This window comes from Taudactylus pleione, unplaced genomic scaffold, assembly GCF_031769625.1.
Source record: "Taudactylus pleione unplaced genomic scaffold, aTauple2 ptg003137l, whole genome shotgun sequence".
Taxonomy (NCBI): Eukaryota; Metazoa; Chordata; class Amphibia; order Anura; family Myobatrachidae; genus Taudactylus; species Taudactylus pleione.
The window spans coordinates 3,011,741-3,026,682 of record NW_028287496.1 but is presented as its reverse complement, the minus strand read 5'-3'; the positions used below and the strand labels follow the sequence as shown (position 1 = coordinate 3,026,682).

Sequence of the window (14,942 nt, the reverse complement as noted above, 5' to 3'; positions counted from 1 at the left end):
CGAATATCTGCTGGGACCATTGTTGCATAAATATCAGCTGGGACTGATGTTGTAGGAGTACCGGCTGGGACCAAAATTGTAAGAGTATTGGCTGGGACCAATGTTGCAGGAATATCAAGGACCGATGCTGTAGGAATATAAGCTGTAGCCAATGTTTTAGAAGTATTGGCTGGGACCGAAATTGTTAGAGTATCTGCTGGGACCAATGTTGCAGGAATATCAGCTGGTACTAATGTTGTAGGAGTATTGGTTGGGGCTGGTGTTGTAAGAATATTGGCTGGGACCAATGTTGCAGGAATATCAGCTGGGACTGATGCTGAAAGGTATGCAGGGATAGCAGCAGAACTGCAATACCTAGAGCCACTTCATGCAGGGGTGTCCAACATTGTACTGGCATCTTTCAGGACTCAAAGCTCTCCTTTAATGCCCTTCTGCCTCCCTCCTTGAGGGTGGACCCCAGACACCCACTTGGTTTTTTGGGATACTTAGCATGAAAAGTCTTCTCCATTTGAGAAGCAACCATCCCATTCTGGCTCAACCCTCAGAGCTACCACAGGCACTATGCAGGGGGTCCCTGGATCAGAATCCCAATCATCCCATTCTGGCTCAACCCTCAGAGCTAAACAGGCACTATGCAGGGGCCACCCGGATCAGAATCCCAACCATCCCATCTCTCAGAGCTACAGTACAAAAATACTATGCAGGGAACCCCTGGATCAGAATCCAAACCATCACAAATGGGTTGATTAAATTTTTGTTTTATAATTTTTATTATAAAAGGGAAACAGAGGGGGAAGGGGATCCTCCTTATCTCTATACCGCAAGTATTTAGCAATACAGAAACTTCTTCCTCGTGGATATACTGTATAGTTCTATTAATAACAGTCCAATGATGTTTAAAACACTTAACTGTAACTCCACTTAGTATACGATTGTCTAAAAAAAATATTTTATACTTTAGGGTTCCACAATTGATATCAAACTTAACAGGATACATATATCTAACTACAGAATGGGAAACACCCTTCCCCTTTCCCCCCTGTACCATCAATCCTGAATAATTCATATCCTCTTTTGGGTAAAAGGTCAAACATAGAAAGTACACTACTAATAAGATACTATTTAGTTCTATATTTTAGTTTAGGCCATTTGGCACTAGGGTCCCCAATATACATATCCAGTATGACTCCTGTTTGCATAGGAGATTGAACCTATTGCCACCCTTTCCTGTTGGGCGGTACGTGTTTAATCCACTGGACAGATAAGACTTTTGGATCACTTCCATGATGTAGGGATACATGTCTAGATAAACTATGTAGGCAATTGTTTCTTTGTTTGTTTTTTTCTTTATTTTAAATGGTCAGTCATGACAAGAAAACAGAGAAATAAACAGTAGAACTGAGTCACAGACAGCATAACAATTAAATGACACAAGAAGTCAAGCCAGCTTGCATTTTGGAAAAAAGAAGTTCTCACGATAAAGGAGATCATAATGATAAGTGAGATAAATCCCCAAATATCGAATCAGTTTGGATTTCCACTTAAACTTGAAAGTGGCCTTTAAAGTCTCAGTAAATTGATGGGGCACATGGATCAGCATGGCTTCTGATTTTGAGTTATAAATCTTATAATTAGAGAGGGCTGGGTTAGGTAGAGCAGGATGTAATCTGCAAAGAGAGAAATCTTGCAATGGGTGTGCCTCACCTGCACCCCCCATATATCTGGGTGGGATCTGATCTGAGAGGCATGTGGTTCTATCTCAAGGGCAAAAATCAGGGGGCAACCCAGCTGGGTACCATTGCTAATAGAAAATGGATCAGAGGGGGTACCATTGATAAGAACCATGGCAGAAGGAGCAGAGTACAAAGCTAAGACCCATGTGAGGATATCACCCGTGAAGCCAAACGCCTCGAAGGCAGCCTTCATGAAACCCAAGGAGATCCTATCAAATGCTTTTTCAGTATCTAGGGAGAGCATGCTAGGAGATCCCCTGGGGTTTGGCACATGGATGAGGTCAATGGTACGTCTAGTGTTGTCCCTAGCTTGATGACCAGGGACAAAACTGACCTGGCCATAGTGAATCAGGGATTCAGTCAGTTTGCCAGAATCTTAGCATAGATCTTTAAATCTAGGTTAAGGAGGGAGTTGGGTTTATAGCTGGTGTAATGAAGTGGGTCTTTGCCCTCTTTAGGGATCACAATGAATCTGGTTTCCAACATTTCAGCAGGGACCTTGAAAAGCAGTATTAAAGAGGACGTGCAGGTGGGAGGCAAGCAAATCCAAGAACTTCTTATAATATGCAGCTGTGAATCCATCTGGACCGGGGGACATACCGGATTTTTGGGTTCGTATAGCTTGTTCAATTTCATCAGATGAGATCTCAGTAATGAGATACTCGATAGCGCTGATGGATAAACATGGCAGTTGGGACTTAGCAAGAAAGTCAGAAATTAGCTGGGAAGTAGGGATGGATAATGGTGTATCTGAGGGAGCCATGAGATTGTAGAGATTAGAGTAATAGGATTGGAAGGCAGATCTAATACCTGTTGGGTCATGAATCAATTGGCCATGGGAATTACACATAGAAATAATATTTTTGTGGGTCCTAGCTGTACGAAGACGAGCTGCAAGGATTTTGTCTGCTTTGTCTCCCTTCGCATAAAACATTTGACGAAGCAATGTAAGGAGCTTGGCCACTTGTTTAGAGAGAAGGAGATCAAGTTTGGTTTTGGTCTCCTGTAGGGTAGCAAAATTAGCAGGAGTGGGAGCAGATTTGTGTATAGATTCTAAGGTGTCAGTCGAATAGAGAGTTCGTTGATCTGAGTAAGAGATTCTTTTTTGTTCCTGGAAGACATATTGATCAGGTGCCCCCACAGTACTGCTTTGTGTGCTGTGCAAAGAGTAGCTCAAGATATATCCGGGTGATCATTAATGTCAAAATTCTTTAATGTGGGAAATAATGGAAGAGACTACATCTGGGTTATGGAGTAGAGAGTCATTAAGACGCCAAGTCATAGGACGGGGGCGGGGTGATAAGCCAGAGATATCAATAGAGATGGGAGCATGATCAGACCAAATGAGAGGGTGAACCTTGGGTGACTGAAGATGTAAACTAAGGTCATGACTGAGCAGAATCATATCAATACAAATTGTTTAGGTGGGAGTAGAATGTATACTCAAGAGCAGATGGTTGTTTAATTCTCCAGGAATCATAAAGGAGTTGACATCTCATGAGGCTGAGGAGGGATCATGAGTGCTGGGATTCTGGTGGTGGGGGGGGGAGATAAGGCCACAGGAGCAGCACGGTCCAAAGTATTATCTAGAACCGTGTGGAAGTCAGCAACAATAAGTTCACCCTGGCCAAATTTAGAAATAAAAGGGGTCTAGCTTGGAGAAAACCAAATGTTGACCTTGGTTAGGAGCGTAAATATTTACTAGTGCACAAAGTCTATTATTAAGCTTACCTACCAAGATAAGAAAGCGGCCTTCCTTATCGATGAATGGATCAGAGGGTTCAAAGGTGAGATGGCGAGCAAATAGGATCGCGACCCCACATTTTTTAGTAGCTTGATCACAAGCATGGCATGTGTCAGGGTAGGCCTTGGAATGGAGTTCTGGGTGAGAACTATGCAAAAAATAGGTTTCTTGAAGGAAAACTAAGTCACCCCGGTGAAGCTTAAGAGAAGCAAAAAGTCATGTGTCATAAGTAAAGTTGTCTGTGTCATAAGTAAAGGGTTGGCTGGCTCATCTCTTGAAGGGTGCTGTAACCCCCAAAGTGTGCTCCATCCAAAAGAAATAAAAAAATATTTTTCTGTGTTTGTGATTAGTGTGCGCTGTAGCTGCACATGCATCAAAGTAGCGCCAAGCGTTCGCCTGGGTCATACGTAGAGGGATGGCTGGCTCATCTCTTGAAGGGTGCTGTAAGCACCAAAGTGCGCTCCATCCCAAAAAAAAAAAAAAAAGTGTTTTCTGTGTTTGTATGCACCTTAGCCGCTCGTCTATATCAATATCACATAAATGGAGGACAAAAATTTGTCCGATAAAAATAAATTAGGGAAAGATCAAGAACCACTTCCTTCTAGTGCTGAAGCTGCTGACACTAGTCATGACAAATGATAAAATGCCATCAACGTCATCTTCCAAAGCCAATGCCCAATGTCATAGTAGAGGGCATATAAAAGCCCAAATGACAAAGTTCAGGAAAATTACCTTAAAAAATACATGTAAATTGTCTGAGGAGAAACATAAACTTGCCAATATGCCATTTACGACACGGAGTGGCAAGGAATGGCTTAGGTCTTTCCTTATGTTCATGACTAGTGGTTCAGCTTCACATGACAATGCAAGCCCTCCTCCAGCTAGAAAAATGAAACGAGTTAAGCTGGTAAAAGCACAGCAAAGAACTGTGCATTCTAAGAAGATATCACAAATCCCTAAGGAAAGTCCAAGTGTGGTGGTGGTTGCGATTCCTGACCTTCCCAACACTGGACGGGAAGAGGTGGCTCCTTCCACCATTTGCACGCCCTCTGCAAGTGCTGGAAGGAGCACCCACAGTCCAGTTGCTGATATTCAAATTGAAGAGGTCACTGTTGAAGTACAACAGGATGAGGATATTGGTGTAGCTGGTGCTGAGGAGGAAGTTGATGAGGAGGATTCTGATGGTGATGTGGTTTGTTTAAATCAGACACCAGGGGAGACAGTTGTCTGTGGGATGAAAAAGCCCATCATGGTCATGCCTGGGTAGAAGACCAAACATTCCACCTCTTTGGTCTGGAAATATGTCAGTCCAAATCTGGACAACTACTGTCTTGCCATATGTAAAGGTGGAATAAGTAGGGGTAGGGACGTCAACCACCTAGGAACATCCTCTCTTATACGTCACCTGCAGCACGTTCATAAAAAGTTACTGTCAAGTTCAGAAACTGTGGCTAAGACCGTAAGCAGTCCAGGAACACCTAAATCCCTTTGTCCTGTTGTATCCTAGTGCCTGCAAACCACACCGTCAGCTCCCTCCTCGTCAACTTCTTCCTCAGTCAGGATTGGAAGTAGTCTTGCAGGCCATGTCACCGGCATGACTAACTCCTCTCCTATCTGGGATTCCTCCAGAGGATCCTGCATTAGTACACCTACTGCTGCCACTGGGAGTCGTTCATCATCCCAGAGAGGAAGTTGGAACACCACTACTTCTTTTACTAAGCAATTGACCCTCTAACAGTCCTTAGCGAGAAGGATGAAGTACGACAGCAGTCATCCTGTTGCATAGCAGATAACTGAGACCTTGACAGCTGTGTTGGTGTTAGACGTGCATCTGGTATCTGCCATTAGTGCAGTGGGATTTAGACAATTTATGGAGGTAGTCTGTCCCCGGTACCAAATCCCATCTAAATTCCACTTCACTAGGCAGGCGATACCAAGAATGTACAGAGATGTCAGAAAAAGTGTCCTCAATGTCATAAAAATTGCGGTTGTACCCAATGTCCACTTAACCATGGACATGTGGACAAGTGGAACAGGGCAGACTAAGGACTATATGACTGCGACAGCCCACTGGGTAGATGTATCACCTTATGCAGCAACAACAGCAGCGTCACCAGTAGCAGCAGCTCAGAAACGCCAACTCGTTCCAAGGCAAGCTACACTGTGTATCACCGGTTTCAGTAAAAGGCACACCACTGACAACCTCTTAGAGAAACTGAGGGAAATCATCGCCCAGTGGCTTATCCCATTTAGACTCTCCTGGGGATTTGTGATATCTGACAATGCCACCAATATTGTGCAGCCATTACATCTGGGCAAATTCCTTCGCGTCCCATGTTTTGCTCACACAAAATATTTGATGGTGCAGAATTTTGTGAAACACAACAAGGACGTGCAGGAGACGCTTTGGGTGGCCTTAAACATTTCTGCCCACTTTCGCCATTCAGCGACTGCGTGCCGAAGACTGGAGCACAAGCAAACAGTCTTGAACCAGCCCTGCCATCACCTGAAGCAAGAGGTTGTGATGTGGTGGAACTCAACCCTCTATATGCTTCAGAGGATGGGGGAGCAGCAAAAGGCCATTCAAGTCTATACATCCACCTATGACATAGGCAAAGGAGGGGGTATGCACCTGACTCAAGCACAGTGGAGAATGATTTCCGTGTTGTGCAAGGTTCTCCAGTCCTTTGAACTTGCCACATGTGAAGTCAGTTCAGACACTGCCAGCTTGAGTCAGGTCATTCCCCTCATCAGGCTTTTGCAGAAGCAGCTTGAGAAAGTGAAGGAGGAGCTAAGACGGAGCGATTCTGCTCGGTATGTGGGACTTGTGGATGAAGCCCTTCATTCGCTTTGCCAGGATTCGAGGGTGGTCAATCTGTTGAAATCAGACCACTACATTTTGGCACTGTACTTGATACTAGGTTTAAAGTCTATGTGGTGTAGCTCTTTATGGTGGTCACAAGCCTGCAGAGGTGCAAAGACCTGCTGGTGAAAACACTGTCAGCTGAAGTGGAACGTAACATATCAACAGCTCCTTCTTAATTTTCTCCAGCAACTGGGGCTGCGAGGAAACAATTTAGGTATCCTAAGCAACCCGCTGGTGGTGATGCAGGGCAGACAGGAACAAGTTTGGACTTGCCAACAATTTCTGACATGTCTACTGTCACTGCATATGATACTGTCACCATTGACAGAATGGTGGAGGATTACATCAGTGACAGCATCAAAGTATGCATGTTAGACAGTCTGAACCTGTACTGGCAGGAAAGAGGCAATTTGGAGGATCCTGTACAAACTGGTTCTATTTTACATAAGTTGCCCCCCCCCTCCAGTGTGTACTCCGAAAGAGTGTTTAGTGCAGCCGGGAACCTTGTTAGCGAAAGGCGTAGGAGGTTGCTTCCACAAAATGTTGAGAAGATGATGATGCTCATCAAAATTAATTATCAATTCTTCCAGGAAGACCAGCCTCCAGAAAGTACAGAGGGACTTGTGGTGGTGGATTCCAGCAGGGATGAATTAATACTCTGAGGATGTACCCAACACTGAAGAGGGTGAGGAATCAATGGATGAGGAGGATGAGGATGACATCTTGCTTCCTGAGAGCCAGTTTGTGCAGGGACAGATTAATTGCCAGCTTGTTTTGTGGGGGCCCAAACGAACCAATAATTTCAGCCACAGTCGTGTGGCAGACCCTGGCGCTGAAATGATTGGTTTGTTAAAGTGTGCATGTCCTGTTTATACAACAGAAGGGTGGGTGAGAGGGCCCAAGGACAATTCCATCTTGCACATCTTTTTTTTCTTTGCAATGTGTACTGTTTGCGGCCAACCTGTCTGCCACTGCAGTGTCACTCCTAGATGGGCCATGTGTTTGTGCCGCCCACTCGTGTCGCTTACCATAGTCATCTAGCTACCTTGGCGCAACCTTTTGGCCTAAAAACAATATTGCGAGTAGAGATGTGTGCTGACCCCCCGTGATTTGGTTTTGGATCTGGATTGGTTTTGCCAAAACTTTACTTCTGTTTTGTTTTCGTGTTTTGGTTTTTTCCTTTAAAAAAAATCATAAAAACAGCTAAAATCACATAAAATTGGCCTGTTTTTGTTCATACAGTATAATTAACCTCAATAACATTTATTTCCAGTAAATTCCAATCAATTTTGACCACCTCACAATATTATTTGCTTCATCTAGTAAAGGCCAAAAGGTTGCATCCAGCTAGCTGGATGACTAAGCTAAGTGACACAGTGGGCAGCACTAACATGTGGCAGTTCAGTTTCTAATTTCCAACACAGATACAGTGTGTTATACAGTGTGGGTTGGATACACCAATAGTGCACTTACTGTGACAGCAGTGTCAGCAGAGCGGAGTTGCTGACGGTGTCCTCAGTACATGGAATGGCAGTGCTGGCAGTGTCCTCAGTGAAGGGTACCAGTGATGCTGGCAGTGCGGGGGTGCCAGCGGTATCTTTAGTGCTGGTTTGCTGGCTATGTCGGTAGTGCGGAGGTGCCAGTGGTGTCTTTAGTGCAGGTTTGCTGGCTGTGTTGGCAGTGTGGGGGTGCCAGCGGTGTCTTAGTGCAGGTTTGCTGGCTGTGTCGGCAGTGCGGGGGTGCCAGCGGTGTCCTCATTGCAGATTTGCAGACTGTCGGCAGTGCAGGGGTGTTCTCAATGCAGGGTGCCGGCGGTGTCGGCAGAGTAGGGGTGCCAGCGGTGTCCTCAGTGCAGGTTTGCTGACTGTCGGCAGTGCAGGGGTGCTGATGGTGTCCTCAGTGTGGGAGTGTTGGCAGTGTGGGGGGGGGGGGTCGCTGATGGTGTCCTCAGTGCGTTGGGCAGAAGTGCAGGAGTGTCGACAGTGGTGGTGTCGGCAGCAGGGGTTGCTGCCAGAGGGGGTGCCAGTGGTGTCGGCAACTGGGGGTGCCAGCGGTGTCAGGGGATGATGGGTGCCATCTTCTTTTGTGCGGTTTTCAATTAGCTTAACGCTGATTGGCTGAGAGCCGTGACCAGGGCCGGTTCTAGACATTGTGGAGGGCAAGAGTTCCCAGTTGCGCCCCCCTCTAAAAAGAAAAAAAACAAAAACGTAAAATAAAGAAAATAACTTTTTTTAGATGGCGTTCCTCTGCGCGTCCTTGCGGAACACCCCCAATTCATCACACTGTGGGGTGTGCCCAGCACTTACGGAGGTACTGGGCTGCTCTCAAGCTCTCCCCTCATGGTGAATAATTGCCATGCGCAGTAAAGCACCTTACACAGTAAGTCTTACACAGTAATGGCCTTTATAACACATTATGCCACACGCAGTAATGGCCTTTCTAACATTATGCCACACGCAGTAATGACCTGTATAACACATTATGCCACATGCAGTAATGCCCTGTATGCCACACAGTAATTACCTTTATAAAACATTATCCCCAATTCAAATTACACCACACAGTAGTCCCTTATTCATGTTATGACACACAGTGGTGCCCCTTTTACACAATACCCAAATTAGTGTCCCTTATACACAAGGCCCACAGCAGTGGTGTCCCTTACACAATGGCCCCAGTAGTGGTGCCCCCCATGCAGTGCCCCCATTAGTAGTGCCCCCAGTGGTAATGTCCCCCTAGTAGTGCCCACAGTAGTAATACCCCCTATAGTAGTGCCCCAGTAGTAATCCCCCCATTATTAATGCCCCTTATAGTAGTACCCACAGTAGTAATCCCCCCCATTAGTAATGCCCCTATAGTAGTGCCCTCAGTAATGCCCCCTATAGTAGTGCCCAGAGTAGTGTTGCCCCCTATAGTAGTTCCCCCAGTAGTAATCCCCCATTAGTAATGCCCCCTATAGTAGTGCCCACAGTAGTAATGTCCCTATAGTAGTGCCCCCTATAGTAGTAATGCCCCCATTAGTAATCCCCCATTAGTAATGCCCCCTATAGTAGTGCCCACAGTAGTAATGTCCCTATAGTAGTGCCCCCTATAGTAGTAATGCCCCCATTAGTAGTGCCCCCAGTAGTAATGCCCCCTATAGTAGTGCCCACAGTAGTAATGTCCCATTACTATTCACGCCATTACTAGTGCCCCCAGTAGTAATGCCCCCTATAGTAGTTCCCCCTAGTAGTAATGCCCCCTATAGTAGCTTCCCCTATAGTCGTGCCCCCAGTGCTGGTGCTTCTGAAAATAAAAATACAAACACAATACTTACCTTAAGCCCTGCTCCTGCTTCCGCTGCCGTCCGGTCCAACTCCTCGGATCTGTGGGGGAGATATCATGACGTCCCTCCCATAGTGCTCTCTGCCAGAAGCCGGAGCTCAGGAGTGAGCTCTGGCTTTCGGCTAGTGCTGCAACGAGGGAGCTGGGTGCCCGCTGGGAACAAATCTCAGCGGGCGCCTGGCAAATGGAGCCTCCCTGCTCCGGCTAGCGGGGGGTACCGGCGCAGTTTGTTTTTATTCTTCTGGTTTTTTTTTCTTTTGGGACTCAGTGGCGCCCTCTAGGGGCAGGTGCTCCGGGCGACCGCCCTGTTAGCCCGCCCCTAGAACCGCCACTAGCCGTGACAGATGGCTCTCAGCCAATCAGCGTTAAGCCCACTGAAAACAAAATCTCTCGACTCGACAGAGGGGTTGCGAAGTTTTGCCTCGGGTCAGGGATCTGGGGCAGGCAGGGAGATCCGAGCTGCGCTCTGATTGCCCCGGATCCCCCAAATTCGGGTGGGTTTGAATCTCTTAGAACCGAACCCGCTCATCTCTAATTGTGAGGTGTTGAGAATAGACTGGAAATTAGTGGAAATTAATGTTATTGAGGTTAATAATAGCATAGGAGCAGAAAAACCCACAAATTATGTGATTTTAGCTGTTTTTATGCTTTTTAAAAAAAAAAAAAAAAAAATACAGATCCAAAACACAAAACACGGAAGGGTGGTTTTGGCAAAACCAATCCAGATCCAAAACACGAAAAGTGGCCGGTGCACACCCCTACTCCAAATAAGTCTACTAACAAATACAGTATGAGGAGGCTGACCTGCTGGTCATACCACCCCCCTAATTGGGTAACACACCCATGTAGTACATTTTTAAATGTAAGGCTATAAAAAATTACATTGTCAGTAGCCAGGGATTCCTCACAGAGGTTGAAAGAGAAGCCAAGAAACTTAATAGTTGCATTGCAGAGCAGCTAATCATAGGTGTGGCCCTTGACCTACTGACCATTAATGTTCTTAAATGCTTCAGTGTCATAGCCAGAAGTTTTTTAGAACAAACAAAAACATTTTGATTTTGTTAAAAGACAAAAAAAAACCCTGCAACATACTCAGCTGACACTGCGTGGAGTCACAGCGCTTATATGTACATGAACAAAAAACACTGCGGGACAGAGCATAGTTGTAGCACAAATATAAGAGAAATATTTTTTCTACTTGCTTAATTCGCAGCTCAGCTGACACTGCACTTATGTCAGGATGTACTGTGATTGGGGGTCTGACACTGCACTTATGTCGGGATTTGCTGTGATTGGGTGTCTGACACTGTGCTTGGGTCATGTGGGTTTTGACTGGAGGAGTGTGATGAGAGGATACAATGGGGGAATTTAAACTAGTACCAAGGTGTTGACAAAGACCCAGAGCAGGAATGCGGAGTCTTACCCAGTGGTATCCACTAGGGAATCCCGCAAGGGGATATGGTTCAGCTGCGCTTGACAGGCTGGACGCGGCCCCCTCACTGGGTCACCTGGGCTATCACTAGAGGGATAATTTAGGATTGTGGCTTATCGGCCTTGAACCTTAAGGATATCGGACTTGCACCGATGGCTGAGGAATAGCAGACTTGCACCGATGGCTGAGGAATAGCAGACTTGCACCGATGGCTGAGGAATAGCAGACTTGCACCGATGGCTGAGGAATAGCAGACTTGCACCGATGGCTGAGGAATAGCAGACTTGCACCGATGGCTGAGGAATAGCAGACTTGCACCGATGGCTGAGGAATAGCAGACTTGCACCGATGGCTGAGGAATAGCAGACTTGCACCGATGGCTGAGGAATAGCAGACTTGCACCGATGGCTGAGGAATAGCAGACTTGCACCGATGGCTGAGGAATAGCAGACTTGCACCGATGGCTGAGGAATAGCAGACTTGCACCGATGGCTGAGGAATAGCAGACTTGCACCGATGACTGAGGAATAGCAGACTTGCACCGATGGCTGAGGAATAGCAGACTTGCACCGATGGCTGAGGAATAGCAGACTTGCACCGATGGCTAGCTAAGAAGCCAAGACAGAGTTAACACCAGAGGAACCATTAACACATACAGAGCAGTAGTCTGGATCCACAGGGACCGTCTATGAATACAGAGGAGTACAGCTGGAAAGCTCACATGCAGAGTTATGCGATTTATGGCACTGACAACAACCCAGGCCCTGCTGACCTGAAAGCTTTATACCCAAGGGTAGATCTGGATTGGCTGGAAGTGTCAGCTAAGTATACAAAATATATATACAATTCGCATATATAATTCAGGCGCACATAAATAATAATGATATCTAAATATTGTTAAGCTGCTCCTAACCGTGATAATCTGCAATAAACAGTATATCAAAATACAAAAAAGCCTAGATATAGAATATTCAACTTATATGCCTTAGTAGGTCAGTAAGATTGTTTAAATTCAACCAGAAAAAAAGAGCACTTGACATAAAATTAACAATTTATTGTAAGACAAAATAATTGTAAGCAATAAAATGAACTATAAAAATCAAGACACATTTATACATAAAATAAAAGCTGGAGTTGTATATCAGTAATGGCTCATACCTATGGAAAGGAGAATAACCCCTGCAGAAGGTATCTCCTATATTAGTATGCAATAAGTAACCATCAGTGCTGTGGTTCCAAGTAATAGTCTCTGGGCCTGATTCAGAGCCGGACACTCTGAACGAGCGCCCGCTCTGAATCAGGGCGTTTTTTGTTTTTGTTTGGTGCGTCCTCCAGGAGGCTCGCATAGCTGTGGGTTACCACCCACAACTTATGCGAGTGTCCATGATGATGGTCGCGATGGTCAAGACCATCGCGCTTGCGACGAGACCCTGCGGTAGGGTTCTCGGTGACCACAAGCCCTGGAGTGATTTTGGCTCTATCAGAGCCAAAATCACTCCCACTGACATCACTAGTGATGTCAGTGGGGCCGGACCCAGACGGTAGGCCTCCGTCAGGGCAGCCACGCCCCGGCACGCCCACCAGAGGGGGCGTGCTGTCACTCACCATCGTCAGCACACCCCCTTTGGTGCGAGACCCCGAGCGACGGCTTCCCAGTCGCTCGCCGGGTCTCACGCTTGCGCACGACGGAGCAGCCTCCGTGGTGCGCATGCGCATTTGGGTACCATCGACAGGACGCTCGCAAGCAGGTCTGAATGAGACCCTCTGTCCTCCGGAGAAAAAAAAATGATGGTATTGCCGTTTATTTAAACGGATTATAATATATACACCTCAGATGTTTATTATATGGTGTTTATTGTTAGGGAGCCAGACATCAGGTTCTCCTCAGATAGACAACAATCGGTTATTGGTAGCCTGTTGTAAATGTTCCATAACACTGAATCAGTGATAATCGCTTTCACCGCGATGTTTAATGATGCCGTTCAGGCACAGAAATCAGAACTAACTTTCATGAAAATAGTCAATAGTGTGACTGCTTACCGCCGGCCGGCTGTTATAAAAAGATGTCACTGGCCGTCAGCGGAAATCGTACAGGGCTCAACGTGTAGCGCTCACGGAGCTTACTCTCTCCTTGCAGTTACACCTCCATGTGCGGTTCTCCGGTGTCACACAGGAACGTATTTAGATGTGAAAACCAGCTTGTAGCATGTAAGGGAGACCCTTCCTAGTTTCTACGCTACAGGTGATGGTGGTTTCGTCAGAGGGTGAATCTCCTAGTGATCCTGCAGGTGCTTTTAAGGTTAGATCCTCCAATCATCATCAGATGATAATTAGATCACATCAGGATCATCTGTGTCCATGCTGGAAAGATTGTACTTATCCAGACTTAAATTGACATACTCATTCTAATATAGAAACAGACATAGATGTTTATAACATTTAAAAAACAGTTAAAAAACAAATATAATGTCAGACATTCCATATATCTAAAGACATAAATATTATCATTCGGAGATCTTCTAATGGATATCTGAAAATATATTATTTGAAGCTTAAATACAGCACATTCTCAAATCAGACATAAATGTCTAAAGGATAGTCTAGAGCAGGGTTTCCCAACCACGGTCCTCAAGGCACACTAACAGTCCAGGTTTTAGTGATATCCATGCTTGAGCACAGATGGTTAAAACAAAATAACTGAGGTACTAATTATGACACCTGTGTTTAAGTGTGGCTATCCTTAAAACCTGGACTGTTAGTGTGCCTTGAGGACCGTGGTTGGGAACCTCTGGTCTAGAGCAATGTTGGCTAACCTTGACACTCCAGCTGTTGTGGAACTATATATCCCAGCATGCCCTGCCACAGTTTTAGCATGCCCTAATAGCAAAACTGTAGCAGTGCATGCTGGGTTATGTAGTTCCATAACAGCTGGAGTGTCAAGGTTAGCCAACACTGGTCTAGAGTCAAGGAATGTGCCCGGCGTCTGGGAGACCCAGCTTTGAATCTCTCCTCTACCATATACTGTAATAACTTTAATCTTTATTTTAATTTAATTTTGGCTGTATTTAAATTATATTAAATTGTATAGACAGTCAGCTTATTTAGCCAGTATTATTCCAAAATTGTGTAAATTGCTATCTTACGCATGTTTGGTCATCTTGTATATATACATAGATGTAAATGTATATATCTATATCAAAGATATAGATAAACATACATATATTTAGATAGCAATTATAACTTCAAATATTCCATATAACTAAAGACATAAATATCATCATTCAAAGATGTCTAAAAAAGTAAAAATACATTATTAGAAACTGAAATACAGCACATTCTCGATTGAAATAAACATATCTTAGAGACTAGTCTGGAGGCAAGGCATGCTGGCTGGACAGGATCGGCCTGGACTCTGCTGACCTGGTGAGAACAATGCCACGAGGAATGCCACCACTCCACCCTGAATCCTACACAGTGCCCACATGTGTAGCGACAGAATCCGCCGTGGAGACCACCATAGTTGCATAAGTCGCATGCCTGTGTCTGACAAGGGGCCTGACAGGTAAGTAAGAGGGCCTGGTTTGGGAACATTACTCGGAATCGTGACAACTTATGTGTATGTGAACAAAAACTTCATTGATAACAGCGCACAGACGTAGTACAAACAATAGTAGAAAACAATTTTTTTTCATCTTTTTAAATTCGCAGCTCAGCTGACACTGCGTGAAGTCACAGCGCTTATGTGTACGTGAACAAAAACGCACTGCGGGAAAGCACACAGACATAGTACAAACAATAGAAGACATTTTTTTCTAAACTTGAATTCATTCGCAGCTCAACTCA

At 45.3% G+C, this 14,942-nt stretch overlaps 1 protein-coding gene across 3 annotated transcripts in view; it reads right to left on the bottom strand.

The window, feature by feature from the left end:
- Positions 1 to 13,350, bottom strand: part of LOC148430836 (pancreatic lipase-related protein 2-like) — a 167,456-nt gene extending 154,106 nt beyond the window's left edge. For all 3 annotated transcript variants that reach the window (XM_088466440.1, XM_088466439.1, XM_088466441.1), the window contains exon 1: positions 13,140 to 13,350. The gene's annotated coding sequence lies outside the window, so the exon portion shown is untranslated. The remainder of the gene's footprint in view (positions 1 to 13,139) is intronic.
- Between the last annotated feature and the right edge of the window lie 1,592 nt (positions 13,351 to 14,942).